Here is a 17,626-nt window from a genome sequence, read left to right on the forward strand (position 1 = left end):
TATCTGGGTTCTTTGAGGAGGTATCTCCCCACATCACATACTTCTCTGTGGGAGAGGACAATGTGCTGGCCTCAAGACAAGGAAGGGCCAGTGTGAGGCAGAAGACCACTTTGTGAATACATTGTACCTTTGCAAGTGGGCTGAGTGATGAATTCAGCATTGAATTCAGTAACAAAAGTGCTGTGGCACACATTTGTGCCCCAGCTGGCCAGAGCATGGACTGATATGCCACACTGCTGCTTAAGCACATCCACATGTGCCTAGCAGAACAATAACTTATGGAGGCTTAGCAGGGAACACAGCTGTCCTGGGATGGGATGCTGTGTGGCCACCTCAAGCTCTAGTTCAGCTTCATAATCCCTGTCACACTTGGCAAGGTCAAATGCACAGCAGGTAAGTGTTATGGACTGGATGATTATTCAGCACAGCTTCACTTCACCAGCTCCTCTTTTGAATTAAATAAACTGTCACCATTGCTCTGGCTGTGTGTTCATGGGCAGGTTTCTTAAAAAAAAAAAAAAAAAAAAAAAAAAGGCTGTTATGAGGCCAAAGCAAGAGCAGTCGGAAGAAACTGTTCCAGACAGAGGGACTGTGTGGTGTGCTGGGAGGGAGCTAAGGCTTAGATTTATCCTGGGGACAGCCATCACGAGAACAGCAGAAGTATGGCAAGTACAGCCCTGGCCAGTGGCCATCGAGATGAAGCAGGTGTGGGCCCACACCTGGGGCTTCCCCCCTCAGTAAGTCGAGCAGATCACTAGGTTTGGAGCAGGCAGGGTGGGGTGACAGAGCCCTCAGCAAAAGCCCCTGGGGTAGAGTGTGCTCGGAGGCAGGGATTCACAGGCCAGGGCACAAGGAGAGCTGCCTGGCCGGTAATTCCAGGGCACTCTGCCAAAAGTTTGGGCACAATCTGGCCAGAAGCCCAGACGTTAAAAAAGCAGCCTGGAAAGTGAGGTCTTACCAAGCCCATTAGCAGCCTGTGAGTTTCTCTGTCCTGAATCCCTCCTAAGGCTTGCAGGATGCGACTAACCTAATTTTCCTATGGAAGTCCCATCTCCCTCCTCTTCAGATTCCCCGTCTCCCTTCCAGCAGGTGAAGAAGTACAGAGGGAGGATTCAGATCTTCTGAAACGCTCCACAATTATGCCAAGGTGTTCCTTCTCATCTTACAGTGACTCAGACCCATCAGGTAAAGAACAGGAATGAGGCAAAAAAACAAAGACGAGGGATTTCTGGTGGAGGTTAACACAAAAACTGGGTCAGACTGGCGAGACCCAGCCAGCAGAGTCTGCCTCCTGAGCACAGCCCCAGAGGGAAAAGCCAACAAACAATCATGTTATGTTTGAATGGTCCTAAACTACTGCCAAGACTGTGGTGGCACTTCACATGGACAAGGTTTGAAAGCTGATTTTAACATGTCCTCCAACAGTCTCTCACTTTTTACCCTTGCCCAGGTTTTGGAGTTGATTTTTATTTATTTGGTATTTGTTGCTGTTCTTAGATGCAATGGCAATTTTTCAGCAACTTCCAGGGTGCTATTTGAGAAGTGTGGCTTTTGAACCAGCTCTCTCCTGTTGTTTCAGTGTGAGGCCAACACACACAACATTCAATGAAGCTGCACTCAAAGTGCCAACAGCAGCCAATTAATTACTCCTTGCAACGTCGCTGGTCCACATTTGACTGATGGAAAGCTGCCTACAAAGTCTAAACAAGTTGCCCAAAGCTTACGTGAGCCATTCTTCTAAGGCATCCCGCTTTTTAATAGATTATCCCCACATTAGGTAGAGTTGAGACAAATTTGACATCTGAACGTGCAGATCACCGTGCTAAAGCAAGGCGACGCTGTGTTTGCACACAGGCAGAGGAAGCGGGATCCGCATTAACTCCTGTTGGCATGTTTCTGGGAGAAGACACAAGAAATTTGCACACAGGCTTTTTAGTGGAGTGCCTGAGAAAGAGAAGACCTCCAGAAACTGCGATGGCGGCGAGTTTACCTGAGAGGGATAAACCCCGGAATACTCCGAGTTCACCAAAAACGTTGCCAGTGCCGTATTTCGGGCCCCACGGCAGGGCAGGGTGTGAAAGGAGAGAGGCAGCCTCTGGGAACCCAGGAGCCTCTGCTCAAGGGCTGAGGGGTGGAAACGACGCTGTTCCCTACACAGGCAGGAGTGTCCCCAGAACACCACCGGAATACGCCAAGGCTACGGAACAGGCAGGAGACCCTTCCCCGCGGTGCCCCCTGCCCGCCGGGGAGCCCCGCGGGTCCAGCGCCGGCCCCAGCCGCGGGCAGAGCCTGCCCGGAGGCGCCGGGCCGGGTAGTGCCGGCAGTCCCGCCGCCGCCGCCCCGCTCCCCGCTGCCCACCCCCGGGGCCGCAGGGCTGCTCTGCCCGCCGGGCGCTGCCCGGCCCCGGCCCCGGCTCCCTGGCGGCGCTCCCCGGGAGCGCTCGGCCCCGCGGGCGGCCCCGCTCCGCCGCGCCGGCTCCGCGGGGCTGTCGGGCAAAACAAAGCGGGGACGGGGAAAGGAAAAGGGAGAGAAAGTGCTGCTCCTGCCTCCTCCCGGGCCTCCGCCTGGATCCCCCTGCGTGAGACAGCGCTGGAAGCGGATCCTGGCCGGGGGCAGGGGGTGGAGAGAAAAGGAGGAGGACGGAGGGAGGGACGGAGGGAGGGAAGGAGGGACGAACGGGAGCCTCTCTCCTTCCCTGGGCTGTTTTTTCAGTTTCCTGTCTCGCATTGTGCTCACAGCGGATATGTGCTGCGCCTACAGGTGTGTCCCCTCCTCGCAGCTTTTCCCCGGCTCCCCGGCGTAGGCTCCGGCTGTCGGGGGGCGGCGGCGGATCGCGACCGTCATGTGATGATTGATTTCTCTCGGGGCGGTTTCTCTCCTCTCTCTCTCTCTCTGCTTCCCCCTCCCCTCGCTCCCCGACGCTCTTCTCATTCCTCTCGGAGGTGGCCGCAGCCGCTGCCGCCTTCGCGCTGACTCCGGCTGCTGTGGCGGCGGCGGGGCCCGCCGGGAGCATGGGCGGCCGCCGGGGGCTGCCGTAGCGCCTCAGCCCAGCGCGCCGCCGCCCGCCCCGGGCTCCCGGGCGCTGCCGCTGCCCCTCGGGCCACTCGGACGGTCCGCGCCCGCGGGGCTCCCTCCCGCCGGCGCCTGCACCTGTTGAAGGTAACGCAGCCCCCAGCGCTGCCGCTGCGCGCCTCGGGATGCGGCGGGGGCGGATTTCGCGGCGAGGACCCCCCACCCCTCCCGGTCTTCCCCCGGCTCGGGAGCCGCCGAATCGCGGGTAGAGCAACTTCCCCCTTCCTCGGCCGCGGCCCCCGGGGCGACGGGGGGCTTCCGCCGCGCTGCCCGCGCCCCAGATGGTTTTGGTTAAGGGGCTCCCGAGCGGTGGCGCCGGACTTTGAGCGCCTTTCCCGAGCCGCCGCGCAGGGCCGGGGGGAGGCGCGGGGCGGCGGCTCCTCCCGCCCGGCAGCCGCGGGGCGCCGGTGTCCGGCCGAGCTCCCTCCGCTGCCGCCGCCGCAGCGCAGCCCCGCTCGGGGGGGGGGGGGGGGTCAGCAGCCTTCCCGGGAGTTTCGCAATCCCCCCGGCGCGCTGGGGTCAGCAGCCCCGGTGTGGCGGCTCGCCCTGGCCCGGCGCCGGCCCCGCGCTCCGCCGGCTCGGCAGCTCGTTCTGGTGCTCCAGCGTTTTGTCTCTTTGTAGAGGCGGCTTTAAACTTTCTTTCCGAACTGTTAATTAGATACACTGTACTTTGCTCGTGCTTCTTGCAGGCGAATGAAAGTGCGAGGCCGGACAGGCTTGTGACTCAAGGCGTAGCTATTGGGGAGGCGCGGAACACCTCTGCCTGCCCTGTGTGGCTGGGCTGTGCCCGTGACTTGGGACTTTGCCTTCTCCCAGACTGCGCCAGTCTCGGTGACACCCGGAGACAGAAGAGATCAATCACGATCTGGGTCCGTTCTGGGTTAGTCAGACACTCGGGTGAATATACAAAGAAGGAAGTTTATCGCGTCTCTGAAATCTCATGGCAAATAGCATTGCCTTTGTTGTCTGTGAATTACACTCCTGCCGTCCCGTCCCTATCGCTGAGCTCGTCATGGAATGATAACTTGCTTGCCAGGGAACCTGATGCTTTTGTAACTAAGGCTGTTACCTTGAATGTGATGATTAGCTTATTGAACACCAGAGGGAACTCTGAATAGGTAATTCATTCGAGGGAGATACATTTTACTGTTTATGTTCTCATTACAATGGAATCTAGAAGGAAGCAAAGGTTGGTAAGTAATAGGCTGCTGGTATGCACCTATGATTGGCTTCAGCTTGCTTTACAGTTCTTTTCTGAAGGCGTCAACTCCAAAGCTGGGCAGAAAAATCTCCTTTTTTTTCCGCTTTCCAAAGCGTGAAATATGTAACTGGCCTTGCAGGACCAGCATTGTGTATCATGCTGTAGGCAGATCAGCTGGGTGACCCATTCGCTGTGAGCTAGGCAGTGAGATTACATATGCACGTTGGGTTGGCACTTAATGCCCAGCTTGCCTCTTGGGTTGTGGGACAGAGCGAGCGCACTTGGGTACGGGGGCTGCTGCCTGTGATGGAGAAGCCAGAACAGAGCATGCTTCCAGCCAAAACAAGAGGAAGGAAGTCTGCTTCTAAACCTGGCATGGCTTGTCCTCCTTGCCTTGAATACTTTTGGGTCGGAAGCCCTGGTGGGAACCTAGTCTGACTGCACATGAAGTAGAAAATCATCTTTCTTAGAATGTATTACTTAAACTGATACAGAAATTAAATGGTGGCAGTGTTTGGGAAAGGAGTTTCAGTCATGGCTTCTGGTGCCAAAAGCTTTTTAAATGATCTGTGAGAAGCTGGGGTCAACCCATCAAAATGTGATGCTGTGTTTTGTAGTAAAATGAACTGGCAAAACACGCACCTGAAGCTTTGGGTGCTCACGATAGTCTGTTACAATAGTGTTGATAATCAGACTTCTTTGATACTCCTGGATTGTCGACAATACGGGAAGGATAGCACAATAAATACACTTGTGACTCTGACGTAGGCTTCAGGAGCTAAAGCATCCAGATGTTCATTCTGTCCCTTTGCCAGAGGTTACTCTGCCATTCAGGCTTGTTTTCTGTTGGACTTTGAATCTGCCAGAGTTTACAGCCTGGCACATGAATATAAACTGCGTTTTATGGCTGTTGATGCTCGTGTGTAATGTTGCGAAGTCCAGTAGCATGAGCATCCTGTTCATTTCTCTGTCCTGGCAGAGGGACAAGGCAAATAGCTGGGGTCAGCTAAATCAAGCTGCAGTTGTGAGCCAGAGCCCATAAGCACCTATGTTTTTCTGAAATGGCAAATGTAACTCCAGTGAACTATGTCGTACGGTGTCTCGGTGGGCAGTGGTAGCGGGGGGCAGCTCTGCACAAGAAGAGGTCGCATGACCTCAGTAGGTCAGTCACAACATGCAAGTTTCTGGATTTAAGAAGGATGTAGTAAGCAGTGCACCCAAACAGCCGTCCTCTTCTTCTCTTCCTCCTTTGTCCATTCTGGGAATTAGCAAGTGAACGAAGAGTTTTTTCGTTTAGCCAAATCTTGTTTTGTCCATCTGACTTAAAGACCTATTATGTAAAATGTCCTCACTAAGGGCACAGCCCTTTTCTGCCTGAATTTTCCTACAGATGTTGGAAGTGGCATAAAGGCTTTATATAGTTTTACAAAACTGGGAGCTGTTTGACTTGCATGCACAAGCTTCCTAAGAACAAATTCTGTTTTAAAGGGAGATCTCTTCATGAATGCCTATTACGAACAAAAAAATTCCAGTGACTTGTTGCTAATGGGTTTGGATTCTGTCTTGGTTTTGAAAAAATGGTTTGCAGATTTATTTTTATGAAGGTGTAATACTAAGCATTTGTATTTCTGTAATGGCTATAATTTGGAACTTTTCATACACTTTTAGATTATTTATTGTATGAAGCACTGAATGAAGGTATTTATTACACTAGTGTCACATTCTGAATATTGAATTACAATTGTAAAATTAAGGTAACAAGCTTAAATTGGGGTTTGCAACTTTAAGCTCTTGCCAGCAAGCAGTTAATGGCAGCGTTAACTGCTAGTAAAGTAATTGCTACCGTTCTTTTACTGTCATTTTGTTCTTACTCTCCTCCAGTCAGACTGTTCCGCAGAGATATAATGAATATTCACCAAAATAGCTTGGCATTGTCACTTACGCAGTTCCTCATCAGATCCAATGTGTTGATGAGCTAATGTGCACTTGATTAAATGTACTTGATTTATGCAAACAAAAACTGTAGGTCCTTCTTGAAGTAAAGTTAGCACCTGCACAGCTGTTAGTGAGAGTCTAAATAATTATGGTGGAATTGAGTAAACAAACAGCCCCAATGTGGTGTTCCTCCTACTTCTTCGCCTTTATCTTTTAGTTCAACTCAGTACTGGATATTTATTTGGGCTTTTCTTGCAGGTTTTCTCATGTACCACAGGAAGTTCAGCTTATAGTGGGGGAGTCCTATTTAAGTGGATACCATTAGAATAAAGAAAAAAAAGGCTGTTATTAGCTATAATAAAGCCAGGGATAACTAGCATTAGTGATTACTTTAAGAGTTTCGTTTAAGTATGAGACTGGCTTGGACTTGACATTGTTCTGTTAATCCTTGTTAAAAAAAAAGAAAAAACTAAAATCAAACCAGCCTAAGTCATTGAGGGAGGTGTCTATTTAAAAAAAAAAAAAAAGGGATAGTAAGTGGCTTAACCTCCTACTCTTTGCATGGGCAAAACTCATGTAGACAAAGTGGAAATAGGGAGTTGAAGATAGCCATTTTATTTAACCGTCAGTGGCTTAGTGGTACAAAAAGCTCTCTAACTGTCTACAAAACTTCTCAGATAATGGCTACAAAAAGAGTCTGCAGAATCTGTGCCCCTGGAGGCTCCAGAGGATGGATGGAGGAGGGAGAGAGCACTTGCTTGCCCAAGCCCCAGAGCAACTGGGCTGACTGGAAGGCTGTTCAGGGACCTTGTGGAGTTGGACCTTATTTCTTTAGGCAGATAGTAATTTGGTTATCTATTAAAATTGAGTATTTCTGTTTCTGTCTGCAGTTAAGTCTGTGGAAACACATAGCTTTTGAATCTCTCTTAAGTTTACATCTCATAAGGTTGAGGGAAGACTTACTTGACATTAATGTCCAAAAGTGTCTCTGCTTAACAAACGTTAGTAATGATTATTTAAAAAATCTCAGAGCCAACTTGATGGTCAGCCCCTGCACAACTGCTCAACTTGAGTCCGCCATAACACGGGGCAGAGTTTGTCCCCAGGAATGTGTCAGCAGAGCTGTGGGAGCTGCTTGTCGGGACGCTTGGTTTCTCTTTGGAATTTGACTTCTGGGAGCTGGCGCCAGCGTGGATTGATGATTAGCTCTGTGCTGAGCTCCCTGGGCTCAGGAGCCTTGACACTCAGTGGTGGACAGAGTCCACCTAGCACCTTCTGAGGCACTTCTGACCTTGGCCACCTTTGTGGTTAGCTTCAAAGTTTCTCCCTTTCTGGGTTCATTTTCGACATGCCCTTTTCCACTGCCTGCCTTCAGGCAAACACCTTTGCAATATTGGAAATAAATTAAATAAGTAGTTTGATTTATTCAATCAAAGTGTGTCTTCTTCAAAAATTTAGTTATCAAAGTAAAACCTTACTTCTAGTGTTTCAGTTGCTTTTCTTGTGAACTAGCATCACTAATTTAAGGCCATGGATAAAAAGTGGAGGCAGTCAGTCTTACCTTTGTGCCCAGCAAGATCATGGAGCAGATCCCACTGGAAACTATGCTAGGGCACATGGAAAATTAGGAAGTGATTGGTGACAGCCAGCATGGCTTTACTAAGGTCAAATTGTGCCTGATGAACTTGGTGGCCTTCTAGGACAGTGTTACAGTGTTGGTGAATAAGGGAAGAGCAACTAATTTCATCTACCTGCACTTGTGCAAAGATTTGACACTGTCCCACAGAACATCCTTGTCTCTAAATCTGAGAGTTGTGGATTTCACAGATGGACCACTCAGTGGATAAGGAGTTGGCTTGGTAGTCACACTCCAATAGTTGCGGTCAACGGTTCAATGTCCAAGTGGAGAGCAGTGACAAATGGCATTCCTCAGGGGTTGGGAGTGGTGCTGTTTAACATCTTTGTCACTGACATGGACAGTGGGATTGAGTGCACCCACAGCAAATTTGCTGATGACAGCAAACTGTGTGATTCAGTCAACATGCTGGAGGAAAGAGATGCCATTCAGAGGCACCTTGACAGTCTTGAGAGGTAGGCCCATGCCATCTTCATGAAGTTCAACAAGGCCAAGTGCAAAGTCCTGCACATGGGTTGGGGCAATCCCAAGCACAAATACAGGCTGGGCGATGAGTGGATTGAGAACAGCCCTGCAGAGAAGGACTTGGGGATGTTGGTTGACAAGATGCTTGACGTGACCTGGCAATGTGCGCTTGCAGCCCAGAAAGCCAGCTGTACCCTGGACTACATCAAAAGAAGCATGACCAGCAGGTCGAGGGAGGTGACCTTTTCCCTCTGCTCTTGTAGGAGCCCACCTGGAGTACTGTGTTCAGCTCTGGACCCTCAACATAAGAAGGACATAGACCTGCTCAAATGGGTCCAGAGGAGGCCACAAAGATGATCAGACATCTGGAGCACCTGTGAAGACATGATGAGAGATTTGGGGTAGTTCAGGCTGGAGAGGAGAAGGATCTGGGGACACCTTATAGCAGCCTTCCAGTACCTAAAGGGGGCCTATAAGAAAGCTGGAGAGGGACTTTTTACAAGTGCATGCAGTGACAGGACAAGAGGTAAGAGTTTTAAACTGAAAGAGGGTAGTTTTAGATAAGATATAAGGAAGAAATTCTTTACTGTGAGGGTGGTGAGACACTGGAACAAGCTGCCCAGAGAAGCTGTGTCTGCCCCCTCCCTGGCAGTGTTCAAGGCCAGGCTGGATGGGGCTTTGAGCAACCTGGTCTAGTGGAAGGTGTCCCTGCCCATGGCAGGGGGGGTGGAACTAAATGATCTTTAAGGTCCCTTCCAACCCAGACCTTTCCATGATTTTGGTAATTTGCAGTGAATGGATTTTGTATTACTTGACAGTTGCAGTTTTCTTAGTGCTGCAGATATGCCATATTTCTTTTTTTCTATTAAAGGTGTTTTAAAAGCCTTCTTATTCCTACGAAAATCAGGAAGCTGTGGAGGGACTTTGCCCCTAAGCTGTCCTTCCCCTACTTCTGTGCTGGACTTGCATGGGTAGACTTGTTGGGAGCACTCTGCCAGATTAAGAACATAGGAACTGCCTGTGATCAACATGACTTTAAATAAAAATCTGTGGGGTTTTTACCACTTCAGCTGAATTGTTACAGAATTTACGTTTTTAGAACAGGGTATGCTCATGCTTATAGCTGAAGAGACCTGGCTAGTGTATTTCTAGTTAAGCTGCATTAGGTCTATGTATCAGTTTGGATTGAAGGAAGCTTTCATAAACCTGACGCTATGTCTAGAGGGATCATTAGGGTGTTATGAGTCTCTTAGAGAAGTGATGCAGAAATCAAGATTTCTCACATTTCAAGCTTAACCTTCTGTCTATACTAATTGACTGTGTTTTAAATATGTAGAAAGTTCAGGAGTGAACTCCTCAAATTTCTTTCCCCAGGGCTCTTGTTTATCTTCTAGATAGTTTAAGAAGAGATAGTATCTCTTTCTGACAGATGTGTGTAAGAGCTGTATATAAAGAAGATCTAGCTTGTACATTCCTGGTGGCATCACTATTTAGAATTTATGAAGGACCAGTTCTTTAACTACTGTTTTCCCAGTGGGAAAATAGTGATTAATCAAATGTAGTCACCCATATGAAGAAAGCAGAGGGTGGAACAAAAACCGCATGTTGATTTCATAGAAGGGGTGCAACTGAAATACAAGGTTATGTTTCCCGACCCAAATCAGAAGGACAGTTTAATAATCTTTTGCTTGGACTTAACCTAGGCACAGACAACAAATAAAAGCCCATTTCTTCAATATCCATGGTGCTTGGAATGGTTAAAAGTAGTAGGCTATGGTTTCCTTCAACTTGCAATAGTTAGTCCTTTCCCTTTAATGGATCTGGTTATGCTCATTGCAACTGGAAGTCCAAAATGTGCAGCTTCCCTCTTAAATACATCAGAAGACCATTAATTTGTCCTTCCTTAATATGTTGCTGCAGCATGTGTTGAACTCATGTGCTATGCTTATTTAATCAGTATGAGACAAATTGGTATAAACTTAATGTTGGGCCTGTTGAACTGTAAGGCGATGAAAAGAATAGTTTAACCTCTTCTATTTCCAGTCCTGTGGGATTAATAACTAGTTAAAAAGCTTTAAAAAGTTTTTATGTGCAGTTTTGATTCACGTCATCAGCAACTGGACCTTTTTCCCTCATGAACTGACTAATAATACATGTAAACTCCAGTTGGGATTGTGATGCATGCACATCACCCTTACAGGTATAAGTTACAAAGTTAGAAAAACAGCTAAAGTGGGTGACTTTTGAAATATTTATTTTTTCCTCATAAGCATGCTATATGGAGGTGGTTTTGTCTGAAAGGCTTTTACTAAGGCAGAAGGTGTCTTTTGAGTACTTCGAAGAAGTTTTTCAAGAGTCAGTAACGTGCAACCATGAAACTGGCTTCGTGACTGGGAATATGTGTCTGTTGTGTGCTCCAGGTGTTGTCTCCTTCTGCCCACCCAAGCTGTTGAGAAAAGCTGTTTCAGAGAAACGAAGAGACTTCACTTGCCTTGGCAATCCCTTAGCACTAAATGGTGGTATGAGTTTGCGTATTAGTACGTTGGATAAAACTCCAGAGAGATGATGTTTATGTTTATTAACAGATGGCCTCTTCGTTTGACATTTAGCTGGGGGAAGATTTGCAAGCATTTCACAGTCCATTGTGCATTTAATTTGGTGTTCAGTAGTATTAGTGAAAATTCAGGGCAATACCCTTTCGGGTTGGTTTTGGTTTTTGTTTTGTTTGAGGGTTTATTGGTTTCTTCTTTTTTTGGGGGGAGGGACTCTCATTCAGAATTTAGGATCAGAGGAGCCATCAAGTCCTGTAGTTGTTTGACCATCTCACTTGGCTGTTGCTCACAGGCCAAACAGATCCTTGGGCTAAAGCATATCTCATCCTGAAAACACTGAGGAAAAGATAATCCATCTTTAAGAATGTTCCTGTTCGTTCTCCCTGTTCAATTTTATATCTTATTTCTAACAGGAGGTTTCTATGCTTTTGACTTGCATCTTTTGGTCCCTTTTAAGTCTTCTTGTGGCTGTACTAAAGTGGTTTTTATTGCTGATAATTTTATTTTTTTTTCCTTAAAGATCAAGTAAGCTGTCAGTTGTCTGTGTGGCTTATCAGAAGGACCAAGTCTTCAAATCTTATTATACATAATACTATTTTCCCCTTCTAGATGCTAATTGATTTTGTAGCTCTGCTCTGCATGTTCTCTAATTTTCAACATCTTTTTTTGAGCATCAGCCATGGACCAGGGCACAGTATTGCAGTGCTACTCTTCACCATTGCATACCCCATCCCACCCTATTCAGTATTTCCATTCACTTTCATATCCTTGCATCCATGAACCACATTAACCCTTTTGCTAACAACCGAAGCTCCAAATGCGATGCTCAGTTTGATGACCTCCATGTGCCTGTTGTTTTTCTGCTTATTAAGGTCATGATCCTCTGATTCGCAAAACTTACCTGCATTCCTTGTTACGGGATATGTATATCTGCGTTCAGGTATCTTCAGGCTGTTTTGGTTGGAATGAGCCCAGCTTAAGAAGTAATTGAGCTAAATCAGTGTGATTTCCTTTCTATCTTTATTTATCATGCTACTAAGGCATGCAATCCACTAATTTTACCACCAAGGACATGCTTATTTCCAGGTAGCTAATAAAACACTTCAGTAATATAGAGCATAATTCCAGTTCTTGCAAACTGCAAAAGGAGCATTACAGTTGTATGGTGATGTTACTCAGTATTGAAAACTGTTTTGAGGTCTTTCAACTAACTAATTTTTAATCTATATTTGGCCTATATGTTTTGATATCCTATTTTTAAAATCCTGTTGATTTGATGTTTGTTGACTGTTAGATACATCTTTAAGTCTTTAATTGCTGTATTCAGTGTGAAATCAGTAGATTTTACCTTCCTTACTCTTGCCCCTTTTGCATTTATATGGATGAAAATGAGGAATTCTCTGTGATGGCTTGAGGTGCCAGCTCCAAAATGATTCCTTGCTTAGGATACCTCTAAATCTCCTGAGCTATTTCTCTTTGATTGTGCCTGTTGCCCAGTCTCTTGGCTTATGTCTTCTCTGAGGCATCTTGTCTGTGTTTCTCCCAGCAGGAACAAGTACACGTCAAAAGGCACTTCATCCTGGAAGCTATTTGCACAGAAGCCTGAGCCCCAAGAAGGCCCTTTCGCTAGTGGTGGTCGTGCTGCTCAGGTGGGCTAAGAACTCATTTAATCTGAGTTTGTTGAGTTTTTTTTTAAACCTCCCTTCCTTCTTCCAATGTGGTGTGTTGCTTGTTTGAGAAGGAGGAGATCCTCTTGTAAGAGTACTGCAGTGCAGTTGGCTTGGTACATCGAGACAGGAGATGGCTGCATGGGGTTTATGGGCTTTGGGTTTAGGCTGAAATATTACAGCCTCAAATTTAGTGCAATAATCTGGCATGAAAATGTATTTACTTTGTAATTGTCTTGGATACTTTCTGATGTAATAGTGATTTTTATGCGTATTTTTATACCTCCTGGACTTGTAGTGTAAAATGACATTAAGCAACTTGTGCCTGTGAATCATCTCCAAGGTAACTTAGTTATCAAAACATAGTATCTCAGTTGCTCAGAGTAACACTTTCCACTTCTCTAATTGCACTTTTGCAATCTGTGTTGCTTATATGTGTTGCTGTTCAAATTATTGTGTACAGGTGTACTTGGTAAGGACTTTCCAATTTACTTTTCCCAGTTGTAGCAATTAGTTATTATCTTTTCATTTTGATCCTGAGGCCTGTAAAATAAGTGAGTAAATGTAAACAGCATCCTTGAAACTAAACTCTTCATGGTGTTTTCTCCTACTGATAATTTGAAGAGGCAGACTGCATTTTCTGTTGTCTGTGACATAATTAATCTACTTGAAATATACTTGAACTGGAACTCTGATATCAGAAGAGGGTTTAGCAGCCTTGGAAGTTAGGAGCTTTTGCATGAGGCAGCACTGAAGAGTTCCTGTACGTTATTACTCAGCTTGTTGTGAAAAGACGACACTGGTAAATTCATGTCCAGAAGTGGCTACGTACTTACTGCCTTTCCTCTCTCTCACAAACTTTTCTCTTTGCTCACACCTTTCACATGCAGTAACTGAGCATGGCCAGGTTGTCTGCTGCTGTGTCTCTGTCCCAAACGGATACTTCTACACCATGTGTAGTTCAGTGGCATTGGCCAGATGAAACAGGCATATCTACTGGAATACCAGAAGTCAGGGCTGCTTTGTGTGTAGGTTTGGCATCCAGACTGCCATCTTTGCAATCCCCTGTATGCAGTGGGGTCCTGTAGATTTCTTCTGTAGGTTTCTTGACTTCATGCATTCTGGTTTTGTTTCTGCCGTTAGCAAGTAATTTCATTTCTGTCTGATTTTTTTTTTTTTGTTTTGTTTTTTTATTTTGGCCTTGCCTCTTTTTTGGGGAATTTTGGGGAATTTGTAGATGAAAAATACAATTCAGTGGTATTTTTGTCATATATAAGTAGGGCAAGTGGATGCTGCAGCATTCCTTCTTGACCAGGAAAGGTGGATACCTGTTAATTCTGTAAGCTCTTCTATGTCCTCTCCCCAAAAGCCCCTATGCAAAAACAGACCTGCATCCCCAGTTTTCCTGGCTTGAGCAAAGCCTCCCACAAAGCACTTTCACATCAGGCTCTCTGTACCCACAAGATGACTTGGCACAGGGGGGCGTGTTTCTGTTCCAAGTGGGTTAGCAGCATGCACAGACCATCATTCAATGATATGAAGTCTTTGGTGGCAGCTCTGCTCTAAGTAGGAGCTGTTTGGTTGTGCCACCATGACTGTTTTGTGGACCTGTGCTGTGAACTGAACAATGCCAGAGCCAATCTGGCATTATACTATATTATATGTAGTTCTTGTATGACTTTGAAAAAAAATACTTAAAAGTTTCACTGCATCTCTGATGTGTTTCACAGCATGGTGCTGCAAACGCGTTATTTTGCAATGTTTGAGAAGCTGGAAGGCCAGAAAAAAAAGAGGATTCAAAACCTGCTTAAACTAATTTTGTTGCCAAATTCTTTGTGTTATCAAGCCCCATTTGAGTCTGTAGCTCCCTTCCTTTCTTACCCATCCCCTTCTGGGTGGCCCTATTAGTCAGGGAAGAGAGGAGGAAAGTTTGGGTGTTGAGCTTGTGCTTTCAAGAGCAGCGGTGCCCCTGTGTAGCTTTGCTTCCATTGGGAATAATACAAGGCGGCTTTAAACTGAATACAGCCATTTTGTGTAGAACTGGCTAGTGCCTTTATACTCTATGGGTGCTCTAAATGTCATGTACACTCGTGGGGGAGCTTTCTTAGTACCTGCGTATTTCTTTCTCAGCTAATGACCTTCTGTGCACTGCTAATGCACTCTGTAGTGTTAACCATGCATATAGTCACTTCCTTTTCCCTCTTACCTCATTTTAGAAGACTTTGCTCTTGAATCTTGTAAATGGGGTGATAATTTCAAAGCAAACAGCTTCCAGTCCTTTCTTGCCAACTTTTGCCCACAAGGTATGCAAAGTAAACAGAGCAGTTAGGAAATTACTTATGTACCTTCCCTCCTAGTGCAAGGCATCCCAGGATGGTTCATAGCTCTTTAAGTAATGAAGAAAGGGAGAGGATGAGATTGGTATGCCCAGGTTGTTTTAATGATGGAGCCACTGCACAAATCATTCTTCAGAAGCTTTAGGAGAACCTTGTAAAATACGAGGCTTTGAAAGATCTCCACTATTCATGTACTGAATATAAAGGTGTTTTATTGCTTGCAGCAGAGAAAGAAAATCAGAATACCAAAGATGGGGTAAAAGAAAATTTCATATATGAAAAATAACTTTGAAGCAGACTTTACCTAAACATGAGGATTCTTACCTCTGTTAGGCTCTTGGAGGAAGCTTAGAAGGTTTTCCATGTGCTGCCATGTTTAGTTTTGATTTATAAACTGTGAGTCTGGATGCTCGAATGGCAGGTACACAGCGGTCACAGGGTATGATACCTGTAATAGGATATGCAGATGCTGTCAGCTTGTGTTTATTCAAGGAGACAAATGTAGGCAACTATTAAAAAATGTGACTTTAAAAAGTCGACAAAGAAATGGTTAATTCTTAATATATTTAGCTCCAGCCTAGGTATTGAACAGCCTTTGCCAATCGAGCAATAGGGGAATTTGTTAAAGATGAAAACTAGACCTAAGGTTATTGACCCTGAGGCTGAGCTACAAGGGGATGGCATGGCTGTAAAGAGGAATAACCATTATGTGGCCTCCTCCAAACGAGAAAGGGCAGATCCCGAGTGTATGAGGCTTGCAGGAATTCAGATCAACAGTCAAGTTATAATCTAATGAGGCCATGAGCACAAACACAACTTAAATTTAAAGCTCACAAGGGTGGCAACACAAATAGAAAGCTAAGAGTCCCCCTGTCCCAAAAGAAGACTATTCATTAGCAATTTTACTCCCTTGTTATGCCTCAAAGGACTGCATTGTAATAACCCATAGTGATTCTCCTTCACACATTTCTAACCACTTCATGAAAGTAACTATATGCATGGAGTGCTCTCTACTCCTATTCAGAAGTAGGATCTCTGTTATGAGAGAAAAAAAAAGTATTATATATAATATGTAGAATACATTTTATAGTATTGATGTGTTTTTAAAGGAAAGTATGCCCTGTCATGTGAAAACTTTCCCTTCATGTTTCCCAAGTGAAGGTTTTGAGATTTGCTGAAGGTAGGAGGTTTTTTTAATAGAAATTCTTTGAGTACTGTAAATATTAACTTAAAACACCTGAAAGAATGTAACATATTTGTCTTCTGGAATATTTCAGTTGTACTTGTGCCAAATGCAGAGCAGCAAACTCAGATGCAAGGGCCTAGTTTGGTGGTACTTGTAGTCCCTAGAATGCATGAGCTGATTTTTTTTTTTTTTTCTTTTAAATCCAGATTTAATGCTAAGCTCTTATGTTTACCTGAAGGGAGAGGAAATATTGCAATTTGAGTACTTTTTTTTAGTCATTTATATGTTAGCCACAAGGTAGGGATGATGTGTTCCTGAAATAGTTTCTTTTTAAATAGTTGTGCTTCAGTAAAGCGTGAGCTCAAATATCCTGCACCACACAATAACTTTTTTGCTCTTTAGTTTGAATATACCTCACCTCAGTTGACATAGATTTTATTTTTTTTTTCCCCCTGAGTGAAGTTATGAATATCCTCTTTATAAACCTAAGAGATTAGGAGCTGAGGTAGCTTTCTCCTTAGCTTAGCCCCCATGAAGCAGACACTGCTTTATGAGATTTGATTCAGCCTCTGCTTTTTACCTGTGAATCCTTAATGAGGTTAAAGCTGTCCAGGTAAATAAATTACAAATGTAATGCAGATTGTACAAAGCCAGGAGATCAGCAGTCCAGAAAGCTTTGTGGCTGAAGTACAGATCATTAGAGTACATACCCCTTCCCATCCTCTGCTTATCTTCTGGGGAAGAAAAGGTAGCAGTAGTTAGTGGGACAGACTGTACCTTCCTGGCTTACCTTGTGCAAAGATCAGAAACCAGATAGGAATCCAGATTTTTGTTTATTTTTTGTCCTCTGAGTGACTGAATGGCTTTACTCTTGCTCCGTGGTCAGACAGAAGGCAATGTCTTATCTACTTCTGTCAGTTACAATAGCTCCTTTTTTTTTTTTTTTTTTTTTGTAGCCTGCGGACTGCATATGTTAAGTATAATGTAATATTTTTTCCTGTTTCTAATTTTAACTATAAATATCTATGGCCTACTTAAATAAGATGGACCCATGTACCTCAAACTGAATAGCTGGTTACAGGAAAATCAGATTGCTTTCCTTAAGTGCGCAAACTCAAAACATTCAGAAAAGATGAATTAGCTGAAGGTGTTGGGGATAGAGTACACCAAACCTCAAGCCACCTGTGGGCAGGGGGTACTCTTGAGAAATTCACTTTCTCCTTTGGACTAGAAACAAAGGGGGATTTGATTCCCTGTGAAGATGGAAAAAGCATGATGCTGCTTCATCTTCCCACTTGGGAGTTGTTCTTCAACAGAGTGGTCTATCCAATTTTTTTTGGAAGAGGAGGTGAGTAACTTTTTACAAGAGAGCAGAGTGAAGGATTGGGCTGTACTTATTTTCTTCCCAGGATTAGAACTGCAGACTTACTCTCTAGGCCTGGCAGATCCAGGAGTAGAAATCATGTGTCAAAGGTGTTTGTGCTTGAACACCCTCAAGGGTCCCTCTCTGTATGAAGAATGACCCTCAGGTGGTGGCTTGGATCTATGTTGTAAGTAAATTGTATAACTTAACTAA

The 17,626-nt window shown here is 45.1% G+C and overlaps 1 protein-coding gene across 4 annotated transcripts in view; it reads left to right on the plus strand.

Moving 5' to 3' along the window:
- Positions 1–2,702: 2,702 nt before the first annotated feature.
- PLXNB2 (plexin B2) overlaps positions 2,703–17,626 on the plus strand; it is a 263,745-nt gene continuing 248,821 nt past the window's right edge. The window contains exons 1-2 of one of the 4 annotated variants that reach the window (XM_074903216.1): positions 2,703–2,760; positions 12,411–12,510. The gene's annotated coding sequence lies outside the window, so the exon portion shown is untranslated. Of the gene's footprint in view, positions 2,761–3,864; positions 3,942–12,407; positions 12,511–17,626 lie in introns of those variants that run through there. The other 3 variants (XM_074903214.1, XM_074903218.1, XM_074903215.1) reach the window with 3 other exon arrangements.

This window comes from Athene noctua, chromosome 3 (genome assembly GCF_965140245.1).
Source record: "Athene noctua chromosome 3, bAthNoc1.hap1.1, whole genome shotgun sequence".
In the NCBI taxonomy this organism is placed as follows: Eukaryota; Metazoa; Chordata; class Aves; order Strigiformes; family Strigidae; genus Athene; species Athene noctua.